Below are 17,594 nucleotides of genomic sequence, written 5' to 3' on the forward strand. Positions count from 1 at the left end.
CTACATGTGTGGTTCTCGAGGGCAAGGATAAGGTGGGAATTATCTATGACAGTCACGCCAGGGACTTTTCCAAACTCTCTTCCTCCTGCAGTTCCGATGCACCTGTTCCTCCTTCAGGTGTGAGCAGAAGGAAAAGAGGGCAGGGACCACTACGCCACCCCTCGCTGTGTCAAATGCAGAGACTAACAGGCTCCACGAGGCCTCTTGTTCTGTTGTGTGGCTGCCCTGGGTACCTGTCCAGCTGCCCCTGGGGCTGTGAGAAGGCTGGGGGCTGCTGTAGGGAAGTCTGGATTCTGGGTCTCTCCATCCAGAACCCTGGAGTCCGCCCATGTCAGCAGCAGGAAGGAAACACTTGTTTTCCTGCACATGGTATGTATGGGGAGGAGGTGCTGGCTGACACAGCACAGCATGGGACTTCCACAGCAAGTCCCCAGGGCACTGCCCACAGCAAGCCCTTCTCCAAACCCGAGGCTGAGTCGCGCCGCGCACTGGCTGCCCTAAGTGTGGTGGCTGCGCCAGGGGCAGGCTGAGCTCACAATTGGTTAGCCCAGCCTTATATTTTTGGTTATACTGTTCTGCTCCCCCACACACATATAGACCCAAGATTTAATGCACGTGCATTTTTTTTTTCTGGGAAAATTGTCTATGGATTTCATCAGATGCTCCGAGGGACTCTGATCCCTTTATCATTGCACTAAATGGTGACTAGAAGGAGGCCTTGGCCTTGGAGCTGGGAGATTCTCATCTCTAAGTGGCTTAGAATTCTCATCAGTTCTAAATTGCTGCATGAACTCGACAAGCCACTTTATTTTTTGCTCTCTAAAATAAGGCAACAACCTTGTCTTAAGTGGTGATTTAAAAACAGGCTCACAATCGTGTTCACATATCCTTTGACACGCTTCCCATGAAAAGATGGAATCCAATTGTCCTTCCTTCAGTATGGGCCAAGTTTGATGAGACACTGCTGATTAATAGAGGCGGAAATGGTGCTGCATGACTCCAGGGTCTAGGTTAGAAAAGGGAATGCGGCTTCGGCCTGGCTTGCTCTTGCTCAGGACGCACACCCCATGAGCCCTGAGCCCACATAAGAGGTCCAGCTACCCTGACACCGCCAGGCTGGAGGGAGGCGTGGCTGCAAGGAGATAGAGAGAGGAGTGTGAGGCACCCCAGCTGTGCCTGCCCCCTGCCATCGGGTCTTCCCACCCCAGGCGCAGGCATGTGAGTGAAAGAGCAGCTTCGGATGATAATAGCCTCCAGCCTCCAAGCTGCCCCAGCTGAAGCCAAGTGGAGCAGAAACAACTGCCCGCCCAGCCCTGCCCACTTTGCATATTCATGAGCAAAATAAATACTGCTGTTTTTGTTTTAAACCCCTAAGTGTCGGGGTGGTTTGTTACGCAGTGTTAGGTAATATCTGGGCACCCTGCCTACCCTCAAGGGAAGCTGTAAGCATCACTTGATATAATACCTTTCACATGCCAGGTACTCGGCAACACTGAATGTATGGGACCTGCAAATTGACCAGGTGATGGAGTAACTGGGACCTGATGGGACTTCTGCTTAGCCATCTAAGTTGCTAGGAGCTTTCTGGAGAAGAGGGTTATTTGCCCCAGCCCAGTGGGTCCACAGGTTTCCTGGAGAGGGCGTGTGTCCCTGGACAAGAACCAGTCCCTGTGGGGGAAGACCAGATAGGGAGGTGTTCTTTTTCCTGTTGGCTATTGGTCATGACAGGCATCCCAGGAAGAGGTGGGGAGCGTGAGGAGGAACTGGGAGCAGTGGGCCGAGGCTGGGCTGGGATAGCAGTGGTCCCAGTCCCAGCAGGCCCTGCAGCCTGGCCTCTCTTCAGACCGCAGCCTCGCTCTGTGCATTCTGTTATCCTCACGCAATCACCCCGACTATTTACTGCTCTCGCTCCCTCACAGCCCAGGCACTCCTCCAGGGAAGGGGCTGTATTCAGCAGAGTTTGAAGCCCCAGAACTTAACACACAGCCTATGGGGAGTTAGGTGTCCAATAAATGTGTGTTGAAAGTCAAACTCAGTGCATCTCGCCGAGTCGCTAATGCCCTGGACCAAGGGCGGGGTGGCTGGGAGGCGAAGTGGCCCCATCAAAAGTGACTCTGCAGGCGTCAGAGGGACCAGTGTGGGAGCCCTTCTCCCTGTGGGGAGTGGAGGCCTAGAGGGCAGTGCTGTCGACTCAGGCTGAGTTTGGGGGTGGTCCCTGTTTTGGTCTGTACCCCATATGCCATGGCCAAATCCCTGTAGCAATAACTTGCCCAGTGCTGCCGGTCCTGTGGGATGAGGGTCCCACTCCCGGGGCCCTGCTCCTCAGGGCCAGATCCCTGCCCACCAACCGGGTGAGGCTCCGATCCCCTGCCCCATCACAGCTGACTGGCTGAGGCCCCCTCCCTGGCTGGTCATACAGCTGTGACTGCACGTTCTACCCACTCATGACTCCTCCCACAAGGAAGTTTGCCCAGGTGCAGAACTCAGAGCCACATGAAGAGGCTGCAGAAGAAAAGGACGACTCATCTGGGGCTCTTAGACCCTCAGGAAGCAACCCAAGCTGCCCTGTGCCCACACTCCAGCCTGGATTTCCTATCAGACACAGAGCTTTACAGCAGGAAGACCTGCTCGCCAGAGCCTCGGGGCCCGGCCGCTCCATCTGCCTGCCCTTGGCCTGGATGTCTGCCCCAGCAGATGCAATTTAACTTGCTGCAGGAGGAATATCTATAAAAAGTTAACTATCATCATAAAAGCAGCCTGTCCACCCAGGGCTGGGCTGCTGGAGGGAGGCCCAGCAGCTGGGTCAGTCCCCACTTTGGAGACCACGACTCTAACATCCAAACGTCTCTTCCGTGCCCCCACTCATCTCAAAAAGATGTCTTGGCCCCTGATGTCAGAGCTCCCCGATGGGAAGCAGGGTGGCCTCGTGCTGCGTGTCACAGCCATCCCTCAGAACTGTCCATGCCATGCAGGGAGGACCCTGAAGCCCCGTGCTCTGGAGAAGGGACCACATCATGGGGCGGCAGGTGTGGCCCAGCGCCCTGCAGCAGAGGTGCAGGCTGAGCTGCCTGAATGGGGCTTCTCTCTGGGGCCTTTGAGTCCGAGAGAAAGCATGAGAGCAAGGAGGGTGGTGTTCCACAGGTGTGTGGACCGGCGGACAGCTATCTCAGGCCTTTGTTCAAGGGGGTATTAGGGGAAATGGCTCCCACGGAGGAGGCTCTGTTAGTTCGCCCCAGTCCAGCACTGCCTGACCCCCGAGTTGCTAGAATTGCCACTAAGCTTTTAGGGAGAGGAGGCTCCAGGGGCGGCATTCTTGGCTGGGGAGGGTTTATCTCTCAGCCAAATGCTGGTCGCAGCTGCGGTGGCCCTGAAGCACCCTCCGTCCTGTGCAGTGCTCAGGGCACCCCCACTCTACCCACCAAGATGGGAAAGGTAAAGATGGCAAGGTGAGCTGTGGCTGGCTCGTGGAGCTCACTGTGCCCATCTTCCGGTATTTGGAGGGCTTTTTTTCTTTCTTCCCACACTGCCCACATCCCCTTTTCTGGGCCTGGCCAACCCCTACATCCTTGGCACACAGCGATGGCCACGGATGAGCATTGGACTCCAGGTGAAGAGAGAGAGACTCAGCTTCATTCCACGCTGGCCTTGTGCTGACAGGGGCTGGCTTGGCGATGTGATGGACACATTCCTGGGATATCTTCTGTCTGTAAAATCTGAAGTCAGACTCCCTCGTTCTCTGGGCACAGTCAGAGAGAGGATGGATAGGACATAACAGCCAAGGCAGGGCCTGAAGAAGAGGAGCAGAAGGCCTGAGTGGCCACGCCTGGATACAGAGGGAGGCCTGAGGGGAAGGCTTGCTCCCCATCTCAAGAATGGGTCCCTTTGAGGACATCTGGGGACAAGGGGGTGAGAGGAATGGCGTGGAGGAGCCACAGGGGACCTCCTTCTACCAAGGCTTCCAATGGGCTGGGAGACATGACCACTGTCTGTGGTTACTTCGGGGCTCTCTGTATGTGCCTGGAGGACGGAGAGGAAGGTGTGCAGTGGTAGTAACACTGGCCAGGTGTGGTGGCGCATGCCTGTAGTCCCAGCTGCTTGTGAGGCTGAGGTGGAGCATTGCTTGAGCCTAGGAGTATGGGGCTGTAATGAGTTATGATTACACCACTGCACTCCAGCCTGGGTGACAAAGCAAGACTCTGTCTCAAAAAAAAAATTGTAACACCATTAAGAGCAGATATGGGAGCTAGACTTCCTTGTACACACACACACACACACACACACACACACGTTGGAATGCTCAGAAGCTCTGAGCAGGGCAGGCAGTAATTATTATACACCTATTGTATCTCCATGAGGCCACTGAGGAAGGAGAGGTCACTCTGCTGTAGAGGGATTTCAGTTTATCCAGGAAGGACACACACACACGCACCAGACACCCAGGCTAGAAGGCAGTGCATGAGTAAGCATTAGGCAGTGGCTGTGTCACCCTGCTCTGTGGATGTGAGTAACGGGGCTGATCAATGCCGTGGGGCAGGCTGGGCTCATGAATCTCTTTCTTCTCAGTTTGGTATGAACCACAGTCGCCCTTTTCCAGACATGAGCATCCACAAATTTTTGAGGTCTTTCTCCCTTGAGATTGTGACAGGCTCCTGCTGTTTAATTTAAATGAGAGTGCATCTCATTTAAACCCTGCTCCCTCACGATGTCCTTGGCAGGCAGGGTCAGCCCCCAGGAGATGGGGAGAGTTTAAGTGGGTTCTACGGTAGAGCACAGAGACACAGCGGCCTGGGGCGGGGGAGGGGAGCTGAGCACACAGGTGGGTGCAGTTATGACCACATCCTCCTGCTTGGCCTCTCAGCTCAGAGACAGGGAGCATTGCTTGAAGTCTTGGGCTGAAGATCCCCATCCCCTGCAAAGAGCTGAGTTAGCAAGTGGAAGGGGTCAGTCACGCTTTGCTGCAGCTAACAATGTGTGTGTGTTTTGTGAGTGTGTATATATATATGTGGTGTATATGTGTGGTGTGTGTGTGTTGTATGTGCATGTGGTGTGTGTATATGGTGTGGGTATGTGGGGTGTAGTATATGTGTGTATGTGGTGTGGTGTGTGTATGCTTGTGTGGTGTGAACATGGATACACGTGTGTATGTGTATGCTGTGTATGTGTATGGTGTGTGTGTTATGAGTGTGTTGTGTGTGGTGAGTGTGGGTGTGTGTAATGTCTGTGTTGTATGTGGTGTGTTGTGAGTGTGTGTTGTGAATCCATCTTGTAAGGGAGGTATGAGTGTGTTGTGTGTTGTGAGTGTGGTATGAGTGTGGTGTGTGTGTTGTGTGTTGTGAGTGTGGTATGAGTGTGTTGTGTGTTGTGAGTGTGGTATGAATGTGGTGCGTGTATTGAGTGTGGTGTGTGTGGTGTGGGTATGGTTTGAGTGTGCTGTGTGTTTTGTGTGAGTGTGGTATGAATGTGCGGTGTGTGTGATGTGTGTTTGAGTTTGTGTGTGGTGCGAGTGTGGTGACTGTGGTATATGTATGTGGTGTGTCGTGTGAGTGTGTATTGTGTGTTGTGTGTATTGTGTGTGATGAGTGTGTGATGTGAGTGTGTTGTGTGTGGTGTGTATGTGATGTGAGTGTGTAAGTGAGTATGGTATGTGTGTGGTGTCAGTATATGTTGAGTATAGAATGAGTGTGTGTTATGTGTTGTGAGTGTGGTATGGTTTGAGTTGTGTGTACTGAGTGTGATATGAGTGTGTTGTGTGCTGTGTGGCATGTCTGTGGTGTGGGTGTGTGTTGTTTCATGTGTAGCGTGTTGTAAGTGTGGTGTGTGTGGTGAGTGTGGTATGTGTATGGTGTCAGTGTGTGTTGTGAGTGTAGTATGAGTATGTGTTGTTTGTGGTAAGTGTGGTGTGTGTTGTGTTGTGAGTCTGGTGTGTTTATGGTGCAAGTGTGTGGTGAGTGTGCTGTGTGCGTGATGTCAATGTTGTGAGTATGGTATGAGTGTGTGTTGTGAATGTGGTGTGTGTGTGGTGGGAGTGTGTGGTGAGTGTGATGTGTGTGTGGTGAGTGTGGTATGTGGTATGTGTGTGGTGTGAGTGTGGTATGTGTGGTGAGTGTGGTGTGTGTGTTGTGAGTGTGGTGTGTGTGGTGTGTATGTGTGGTGTGTGTGGTGAGTGTGGTGTGTGTGTTGTGAGTGTGTGTGGTGTGAGTGTGTGGTAAGCATGGTGTGTGTGTTGAGTGTGGTGTGTTGTGAGTGTGCTGTGTGTGGTGTGTATGTGTGGTGTGTGGTGTGTGTGGTGTATATGTGGTTGTGTGTGGTGTGAATGTGGTGTATGTGGGGTGTGTGTTTGGTGAGTGTGGTGTGGTGTGTCTGTGGTGTGTGTGCTGTGAGTGTGGTGTGTGTGGTGCAAATGTGTGGTGAGTGTGGTGTGTCTGTGGTGTGTGTGCTGTGAGTGTGGTGTGTGTGGTACGAATGTGTGGTGAGTGTGGTGTGTCTGTGGTGTGTGTGCTGTGAGTGTGGTGTGTGTGGTGCGAATGTGTGGTGAGTGTGGTGTGTCTGTGGTGTGTGTGCTGTGAGTGTGGTGTGTGTGAGTATGTAGGGATGGATCCTTGAGAAGGACCAGGACATCTGCCGCTGTGGCCTGGCAGAGGACCCCTGCTCAGCATGGCCAGGGAGGGTAATGAAAGGAAAAGTGACAAAGCCTGAGTCCCCTTTGCTGGCCAAGCTCCCGCCCTTCTATGGATGGAAGAGGTTTCCTTGGCTGGCTCAGTGCAGACAGGGAGGGAGGTGGAGAGGAGGGCCAGGTTCAGCCTGATATTTGTAAAACCTCTTCCACTGAGTGTCTCTGGGCCCAGGTCCCTGTGGAAAGCCTTCAACATCACGTAGCGAATTCCTGAGTGTACCTAGCTCCTGTCTGTCTGTCTGTAATACACTTCACTCCCAGGCCACTCTGGTCCCCTCCCCATCACAGCCAGGTGGAAGACAGGACACAGGAAACTGGAGAGTCAAGTGGCAGAGCCAGGGTTGTGGGGAGGGCAGGGGTGTCTAATGTCCCGGCTGGAGGCTGCCCTCAGCATGCTCTGGCCTCCTCGGGAACTTTCACATCCCCTGACCATCTTCTGCCCAAGTCTCTGGTGGGGGATAGACATCCCGGGTGACATCCCAGGGTCTCTAAGCCACGTCCAATTCTCCCGCATTCCAGGGAAGGCATGAGAAGTAGGGTTGCCTGATAAAACACAGGTCACTCAGTTCCATTTAAATTTTAATTAAATAATAAATACTTTTTTAGGATGAATATGTTCCCAATATTGCATGGGACATACTTATACTTAAAAAATCCTATTGTTTATCTGAAATTCAAATTAAACTGGGAGTGCACTGATTTTATTTGCTGAATCTGGCAAGCTTCACTTAAAGGGAACGACAGTTATTGTCATGCATCATTGAGAGAGCCCTTTCTATGTTCCAGGTACTGGGCTGAGCCTTTGAGTGTGTTATTTCCATTTACAGCTCCCCACACCACTACCCTGAACCCCAAACTTGGATCCTTTGCTTACCACATGTAAGATTTCTGCCTTGTCTTTTGCACACCACCTGTACAATTTCTTATTTCTTTTCTTTAAATCAATTTTCTTTTATATCAGTTACCTTTAGATAAGCTTAAATCCGCTAACTTTTTTTAGACGGAGTCTCGCTCTGTTACCCAGGCTAGAGTGCAGTGGTGCAACGTTGGCTCACTGCAACTCTGCCTCCTGGGTTCAAGCAATTCTTGTGCCTCAGCCTCCTGAGTAGCTGGGATTACAGGCAAGTACCACCACGCCCAGCTAATTTTTGTATTTTTAGTATAGACAAGGTTTCACCACATTGGCCAGGCTGGTCTCCAACTCCTGATCTCAAGTGATCTGCCTGCCTTGGCCTCCCAAAGTGCTGGGATTACAGGCATGAGCCACCGCGCCCAACCCAAACCCACTTACCTTTAAAGGAAGTTTTATATTCATTATCACTTGTCATGAATATCTGCAAAATTCAGTACGATGTTATCATTGTATTGCCTTTTGGATGCCCTTTTTGAGGCTGAGGCATTCTGAGGAGGAGACTTTCTCCTTATGTCATCAGGCAAATTTGGGGGAAAAGAAAAAAGAGATGTATTTCTCACTATGTTATTTATCATTGTTTAAAGGTATGGCCATGTACTATATAAAATAATCTATCATACCACCCCAAATCTCCAGTGATGAGCATTCTACAATTTGGGGAACTTGGTAGAATTATTATCCCTATTTTGCAGTTGGGAAAATAGCTATGATCACAAAGCTAAGAAGCTAAATAATCTTCATTAGTACCAAACCCTGAATCTGCATGGTGCAACCGAAATGAGTATTTCAGGCAAAGAAGAGTAGGTGGGATTCCAGCCGTGAGTCTCCTTCTTTCTGAGGAACTCCCTCATCCTGCTTCCCACTGACACCTCTGCAAGATGCTGGCCCCAGGGTACCCATCCTGCCTCGCTTGGCCTCCTTACACAGGCTAGGTCTTTTACTGACACCATGATGAATCCTGAGTGAGATAAGCAAGGAAATAAACAGAGAAGCCAAGGATCACACACATGATAAACTCCCCTAGCTCACTTCTAACCCACAGATGTGATCTACAGCTCTCTTGCTCCTCAGGCTCCTAGACCATCCCACTCCGCACCCCACCTCATGTGCCTCCCAAACCACTGGCCCAACCCCTCAATTCCTGCTCTCTGGCCTGCCTCCCTGTAGAGGGTGTCATTATTCGCCCTGGAACCTGAGGGCTGGTCTCCTTCATTCCTGAACCCCTTTGCTGCCCAAGCCAGGAATTTGGTTCTAACCAGTCTCCTCCATACTAATCTCTCACCTTGTCCTCAGGGAATGCTCAGCCACCTGACCGCCATCACCAAACCCATGGTTTAATGACCCTCTAATCTTTTAATGACCATAGCAACCATTTACCAAGTTGGGCTCTGCCTTGGTCACAGAGCCAGGCACTTGTCCCCCTGAAGAGAAAGGCAGACCTTGCCTGTGACAGACAAAGATGAAGCAGCGGGGAAATGGGGCTGTAGTTAGGTCTTCTTGGAGCCTCGCTGGGAGGCCAGGAACTGTCTGCTGGGTCCACACTCTGTAAGCCAAAGGGAGACCCTGCAGCTCCACTGTCTGCACATTCGAGAGCCTTCCCTGGAGTGGAAGCTTTCTGTGCCTGGCACTTGGACCTGGGGGACCCGCATTTGGCCCCAGGCTTCCTTCTCTGAGCTTCAGTCTCTTCTTCCACAAGACGGTTCAAACATTGCTTACCACAGAAGGTTCCTGAGTATCTCATGTGAACAGCTATGTGAAAGGCTGTGTTCCTACATGATAGTGACCAACTTGATATTATATGTTAACAAAATCCTCTGTACAGCACAATTAAAATTCACAAAATATTTAGTACCAGTCCTTAAAAGAAATGCAAGAAACTTACAAAGAAAACAGTAAAACTTAATGATGGACATAAAAGACCTAAATAAAGGGAGATATATATTCTACTACATTGGGAAATTTCAATATTATAAAAATATCCCTTATAAAATTATCTATAAATTTGGCGCAATCCCAACAACCATCTCACTGGAATTCTTCATTAAAATAGACAGATGATGATTAATATTCACATGGAAAAAATGCATAAGAAAAGACTTTTGAAAAGGAAGAACAGTAAAGGGGAACTTATCCTGCCAGATATCAAAACTATTAAAAATGTGGCCAGGCATGGTGGCCCCCACCTGTAATCCCAGCACTTTGGGAGGCCGAGGTGGGCAGATCACTTGAGGCCAGGAGTTTGAGACCAGCCTGGCCAACATAGCAAAACCCTGTCTCTACAAGAAATACAAAAAATTAGCCGGGCATGGTGGTGTGCACCTGTAATCCCAGCTACTCAGGAGGCTGAGGTACAAGAATCACTTAAACCCAGAAGGTAGAGGCTGCAGTGACCCGAGATGCTGCCATGCACTCCAGCCTGGGTGACAGAGCAAGATTCTGTCAAAAAAAAAAAGTATTAAAAAGGTAAATTGAGGCACAACAAAATGTTAATAAGTTTATTTGAGTAGACAGAGATTTATGAATTGGGTTCCAAACCAGAAGTGGTTGGGAAGCTTCATTGAGGGACTACAAGAGGGAGGCTTTTATAGGATGAAAAGGGAAGTAAAGCAAAAAAAATTTGAGTGGTTGTAGTTATACACTTGCCTTCTTTGGCTTATCCTGTTGGAAACTGTTCCCAGTTATAGAAGTTTGTTGGCTGCTTCTGATTAGTTGAGCTTAAATTCTATTTTTCTTTAACATAGGCATTTGGGGCCAGGTATAGTGGCTCACACCTGTAATCCCAGCACTTCAGGAGGCTGAGGCAGGATGATTGCTTGAACCCATGAGATCGAGTCTGTGGTGAGCCGAGATGGCACTACTATACTCCAGCCTGGGCAACAGAGCAAGACCCTGTCTCAAAAAAAAAAAGTATTTATAAGAAATGGCCCAGGTTAAGTTTCACTCATGTTTACAAATCAAGCAAGGTTAAGGTCACTTATCCTAACTGCCTTTGTCTGTGTAGGGATTCTTCAGGTCTGGTCTCCATTTTAATTTACTTTAACAAAACATATTATGAAGTTAGAGAATTAAAAATAATATAGGAATAAATAGACAAATAGACCAAAGTAATAGGATAGTGAGTGCACAAACAGACCCTCGAATATGTAGAAACTTAGTGTATGATACAGTTGGTATTTCAGATGAGTGACAAAACATTCAATTAAATATTTTAGGAGAAACAACTGCAAAAAATGAAAGTCAAGTTTAATTTCTACTTCACACCAGTCATAATAATAAACTCCAGGTTACTTAAAGAACTAAATATATCTTTTTAAACTGCAAAAGAATTAGGATAAAATGTAGGAGATTGTTTTTGTGGTTTTGTGATAAAGCATAAGAAGTAAATAATATATACACATACTTTTTTTTGAAAAAGAAGAACTAAGTGGGAATTAGTCTACCCAATTCCAAGATGTTATATAGCTATGATAATTAGGACTGTGTGATATTGGTGGAGGGATGGAAGCATAAATCAATGGGAAAGGATGGAAAATCCAGAAATAGACCTACACAGATAGGCACAACTGAGTTTTGAAAAAGATGCAAACGCAATCCAATGGATGAAGGATAGCCTTGTAAACAAATGGTCCTGGAACCACTGAACATCCATAGGTAAAAGTGAACCTTGACCTAGACTCCAGGCTGTATACAAAAATTAACTCAAAATGAATCACAAACATAAATGTGAAACCTAAAACTACAAAACTTTTAGGAAGAAAATACATGGGAGAAACATTTTTGTGGTTTTGGGCTAGACAGAGTTCTCAGCCTTGACACCAAAAGTATTATCCATAAAAGGAAACATCAATAAATTGGGCTTCATCAAAACTGAAAACTTTTGCTTTGTGAAAGACACTGTACAGAGAATAAAAAGACAATCTAAAGATTGGGAGAAGATATTTGCAAAACACAGAGGACTAGCGCCTAGAATACATACGTTTCTCTCAAAACTGAACAATAAAAAACAAAGAATCAAATTCAAAAATGGGCAAAAGACATGAACAGACATTTAGCCAAAGAGAGTGTACTCCTGGTACTCCTGGTTATAAGCACCTGAAAAGATGGTCAACATCCTTAGCCACTGGGAAAGTGCCAAGAAAACCACATGAGATATTACCACACATCTATCAAAATGGCTAAAATAAAAAATAGTGACAACATCAAATGCTGACCAGGATATGAAGAAATTGGATCACTTATACTTTGCAGATGGGAATGTAAAATGGCATAGCCACTGGAAAATCATTTGGAAGTTTCTTAAAAAACTAGGTGTGCAACTATCACAAGTCTTAACAATTGTACTTTTCAATGTTTATCCCAGGGAAATGAAAACTTATGTTCACACAAAAACTTGTACAAAAATATCTGCAAACTGGAAACAACCCAGATATCCTTCAATGAATGAATGGTTAAGCAAATGGAGTGCAAGCACACCACAGATTACTTCTCAGCAATAAAAGGGAACAAGCTATCGATACACAAAACCACCTGAATGAATCTTCAGGGCATTATGTTGGCTGAAAAAAAGTCAATCTCAAAAGGTCCCATGCAGTTGATTCTATTTATATAACATTCTTGAAATGACAAAATTATAGAAATGGAGAGCAGACTAGTGGTCGCCAGAGTTAAAGAGGGGATGGCAGTGGGCAAAGGAGTGGGGGAAAGAGAAGTGGGTGTGGTTCTAAAAGGGCAACACAAGGGCTCTTTGTGGTGGGGAAATCATTCTGTATCTTGACTGTATCAACGTCGAGTCCAATATCAGTGTCCTAGTTGTGATATTCCAAGATGTTACCATTGGGGGAAACTGGATTAAGGGAACATGGATCTTCCTGTATTACTTCTTACAACTGCATGTGAAGCTACAATTATCTCAAAATTAAAAATTTAATTTAAAAAACTACAAAAGAATTAGAAGAAAATATAGGATATTATTTTTATGAGTTAGTGGTAGGGAAAGCTTGTGCAATAAGGCACTTAATATAAAAGCATTAAGGAAGATATCAATAAATTTAACGACATCAAAGAATACCATCAACATGACCCAGTGCAGTGGTTCACACCTGTAATCCCAGCACTTTAGGAAGCTGAGAAGGGAGGATTGCTTGAGCCCAGGAGTTGGAGACCAGCCTGGTCAATAGAGTGAGACCCTGTCTCCACACACAAAAAAAAGCCAGGTGTGGTGGTGCATGTGTGTGGTTTCAGCTACTTGAGAGGCTGAAGCGGGAGGATCACTTGAGCCCAGGAGTTTGAGGCTACAGTAAGCTATGATTGCACTACTGTACTCCAGCCTGGGTGACAGAGTGAGACTCTGTCTCTTAAAAAAAAAAAAAAAAGACACCATCAACAAAATTGAAAACTAGCAACCAACTAAAAAAATTGTAATAACTACAATATACAAATAATATTCAAAATATGTAAAAATCTGCTATAAGCCAATATGAAAAAGTAAACAATGCTTAGGAAAGCAGGAAAAGAATATGAAAGGAAAAATCACAAGAGGAGCGATTCAAATGGCCAAAAATCTATGGGAAGCTGCAATATCCCTGATAATAAAGGAAATGTAAATTAAAATAATGAAAAAACATTTTTTATTCGACCAGACAAGCAAAATAGTAAGTTTGATTGAATGTAGGGCAGATGAAGATGTGGGCAGTAGTCTCATATTCTGCTGATGGGAGTATCAATTGGTAAAGTCACTTTGGAGGGCAATTTGACAGAATCTATTAAAACTTCTATTTCCCTTATGATCCAGCAAATCTACTTCTTGGTGTACCTCTGGAGAAACAGTCATGTGTGCATGAGGCAGCAGGCAAAGAATCCTTGCTGCAGCTTTCTAGTAAAGAACTGGAAATGACCTAGCTGTCATCACTGGGGAATGGCTGAATAAACTCTGGTGCATCCATTCTGTGGAATACTGAACGTACAGCACATAGGAAAGACACAAAGCAAGCTGCTAAATAATACACAGAGAATGATAGACACCATTAATGTAAGCACACACACACACACACAACTTCTGGAGGTAATTTTCATTTTATATGCATAACCACAAACCTCAAATGGTCATGCAACACAGCCGGGTAATTCTAAAATGTTTCTCTACTAAGTTTCTTTTCTCTGTCTAAAATGATTATTTTGTACATTCCCGCTCTTCCCATCTCCCACATCCTCTCCCCACGTCACATCCAGCTGATGACCTTTCTTAACACTTCAACCAAAAAAACCCAGAAGCCCTCAGCCAGGGACAACTGTGCCTCCCACGATGAAATCGCCAATCCTCCTTGAATATGTGCCAACATCAATTTTCCCTCACCCTGCCAACCTCTCAGCCTCCCTCCTGCTCCTTTCAAAGGACAATCCCTTCACCTGCTATCACCTTGCTGAGGACTTTGCTCCTGCAATTATCCTCTCTCTCCCGCATCATTAGATTCCCCCTCCCTACTCTGTCATTCTTGTCAGTACACAAACATGCTCCAGTATTTCCCATATTCAAAAACAAATCTCCTTTCACACATACCTTTCTCACTATGTCTTTGCTCACTGGGGCAGACAGACAACTGTCCACCAAAAATCCATGGCCTCTTTGCACAGTGTAGTGCTGCTGCTGGCAGTGGCTGCCCAGCCAGGGACCACACTTCCCGGCTCCTTTTGCATACTCATGGGAACATGTGACTGAGGTCTGGATAACAGAATGTGGGCAGAAGTGGTGTACGCAACTTCCAGGTATGGCCCATAAAATTCTTCTACACCATCCTCCACATTCTCTTTCCTCTTCTGCCAGGTTGATGTTGACACCTAGGGCAACTAAGGGTGCTGTGTGTTGAAGAAGATGTCTAGGCCATAAGGTAAGTGCTTAGATCCCTGAATAACTGTATGGAGCAGAGCTCTATCCTCAATTCTCCCACTCCTATCACTGATTGGAATTTAAAAGAGAAGAAATAAACTTCTATTTAGTTAAGCTACCTAGATTTTGGTGGTTTATGTGTTACAACATCTGGCCTTATCTTAATTAATACACCATTTATAACAAGATTTCTCAAAAGAGTTGCCTCTATTTCCTGGAGCCAGATCAACCAGTTTTGTCTGGGTTCAAATTCCAGTTTTGTCATTTCCTAATGTGTGTGATCTTGGACAAATTACTTAAAGATCTATTCCTTATCTGTAAAATAGGATAATAATTGTACCTATCTCAAAGGGCTGTTGCACAGATTAATATATGTAAAGCACTTAGATCAGTGTCTGGCACATAGTAAGTTTTATATAAGTTCAGCTATTATTATCATGTTAAGCCACTCACGCCCATTCCAGCTCCCTTCTGTCTCCACCACTCTACTGCTCTTGTCAAGACGGGCTCTATGCTGCAAAATGCAAATGTACATTTCTCTTGCCTCGCTTAATTCAACTCTCAGCAGCAACTGACACAGGTGTCCGCTGCCTCATTTAAAAAATATCGTGGAAGATTGCAAACACACACAAATGTATTTCCTTTTTGAAATAATTTTCTTCCTTTTCTGGTTGCAGCGCTGTGCAGTGAGGATCTCTAATGTATGCCTGTAGCCATGCTGTCCAAGGGCCCACTGCAGTATGCGCAGGTCTTTGGATGCAAGAAAAGGGCCACAGCTGTGGTGCCCGGCAAACGCAGCAATGGCCTCATCAAGGTGAATGGGTGGCACCTGGAGATGATCGAGCTGCATATGCTACAATACAAGCTGCTGGAACCACTTCTGCTCTGGGCAAAGAGCGATTTGCTGGTGTGAACATTTGTGTTCATGTGAAGGGTGGTAGTCATGTGGCCCAGATTTGTGCTGTCCATCAGTCCATCTCCAAAGCCCTGGTGGCCTATTACCAGAAATATATGGATGAGGCTTCCAAGAAGGATATCAAAGACACCCTCATCCAGAATGACCAGACCTTGCTGGTAGCTGGCCTCCTTTGCTGTGAGTCCAAAAAGTTTGGAAGCTCTGGTGCCTGTGCTCGCTACTAGAAATCCTACCAATAGGCCAGGCACAGTGGTGCACACCTGTAATCCCAGCACTTTGGGAGGCTGAGGTGGGCGGATCACCTGAGGTCAGGAGTTCGAGACCAGCCTGGCCAACATGGTGAAACCCTGTCTCTACAAAACTACAAAAATTAGCTGAGCCTGATGGCAGGTGCCTGTAATCCCAGCTACTTGGGAGGCTGAGGTGGAAGAATCACTTGAATCTGGGAGGTGGAGGTTGCAGTGAGCCAAGATTGTGCTATTGCATTCCAGCCTGGGCAAGAGAATGAGACTCCATTTCAAAAGAAAGAAAGAAAGAGAGAGAGAGAGAGAAGAAAGAGAGAAAGAAATCCTAGCAATAAGCTCATCACAAGGATCAGGATTAACTTGTATAATAAACAATGTTTGAGGGATTTTTAAGTTTCAAAAAAAAAAGAAAAAAAGAATTTTCTTCTTGGATGTTATGATTTTTCACTCTCTTCAGCCTCTTCACCCCACTTCTCTGGCCATCCCTTCTCAAGGTCCTCTGCTGGCTCTTCCTGCTCTTCTCAACCTCTAAATGTTGGTGTGTCCTGGGCTATATTGAATGTCCTTCTGTAGCCGTATTTCCTTCCTGGATGATCATGAAATATCGTGAGGACTCCCACTGTTCTGTGTCACATCCCACCTCTTTCTGAGACTCCAAACTCATATATCTCAACTCTCTGACATCTCACCCAGACATCACAAACGTAACAGGTCCAAAACAGAACCCTCTGTTTCAGGGCTGCCCTTTCTTACTCCGCCCATGTCTCCTCTAAACTGGGCAACAGTACCGCCCCACTCAACTGCTCTAGTCAAAAACCCAAGAATCATTATCGGTCCCTTTATTTCCTTTACCCTTTCATCACAACCATCACAAGACCCCAAAGTTCAATTTGAAGCCATTCACTTCTCCCTTCACTCTTGCTGCCCTAATTCAAGCCGTCCCCACCCTACTTTGAATATCTTCAACATTCTCCAAACTCGTCTCTACGTGGAAATCCTAGGAATATTCTAAAAATACAAGTCATTCACATTCACTCTCTTGCTAAAAATCCTCTAATCTTTTTTTTTTTCAGAGATGGGGGTCTCACTCTGTTGCTCAGGCTGGAGTGCAGTGGTGGGATCATGGCTCACTGCAGCATCAACCTCCCAGGCTTCCTGCTCTGTTGTCCAGGCTGGGGTGCAATGGTGCAATCGTAGCTCACTGCAGCCTCAAACTTCTGGGCTCACGTGATCCTCCTGTCTCAGCCTTCTGAGTAGCTGGGGTTATAGGTGTGCATCACCATGCCCGGCTAATTTTTTAAAATTCTCTTTTTGTAGGGATGGGGTCTGGCTATGTTGCCCAGGCTGATCACAAACTCCGAGCCTCTAGCAATCCTCCCACCTTGGCCTCCCAAAGTGTTGGGATTATAAGCACAAGCCACTGCCTCTGGCTCTAACATCTTCTAATTGCTTTTAAAATAAAACCCAAATGCCTTCTGTACTCATTCATTCTTGCACTGCTATAAAGAAATGCCTGAGACTGTGTAATTTACAAAGAGGTTGAATTGTCTCACAGTTCCACAGGCTGTACTGGAAGTATAGTGGCTTCTGCTTCTGGGGAGGCCACAGGAAACTTACAATCATGGCAAAAGGTGAAGGGGGAGCCAGCACTTCTCATGGCCAGAGCAGAAGGAAGAGAGAGGGGGGAAGGTGCCACATACTTTTAAACAATCAGATCTCATGAGAACTCGTTCACTATCTGTTCATTATCCTGACACAGTACCAAGGGGGGAATCTATCCTCATGATCCAATCATTTTCCACCAGGCCCCACTTCCAACATTGAGGATTACAATTGAACATGAAATTTGGGTGGAATACAGATCCAAACCATATCACCTTCCCTGGTCTCCAGCACTCCGATCTCACTCTCATTCTCCTCCTGTGATCACTGCTGGCCAGGCATTCCAGGATTCTTTCTGCCCT

General features: G+C 46.7%; 1 pseudogene; it reads left to right on the top strand.

Annotated features, from left to right (window-relative positions):
• The first annotated feature begins 15,184 nt into the window (after positions 1–15,184).
• On the top strand, positions 15,185–15,624 carry LOC100985284 (small ribosomal subunit protein uS9-like; annotated as a pseudogene).
• The last annotated feature ends 1,970 nt before the right edge of the window (positions 15,625–17,594 follow it).

This window comes from Pan paniscus, chromosome 12 (genome assembly GCF_029289425.2).
Source record: "Pan paniscus chromosome 12, NHGRI_mPanPan1-v2.0_pri, whole genome shotgun sequence".
NCBI lineage: Eukaryota > Metazoa > Chordata > Mammalia > Primates > Hominidae > Pan > Pan paniscus.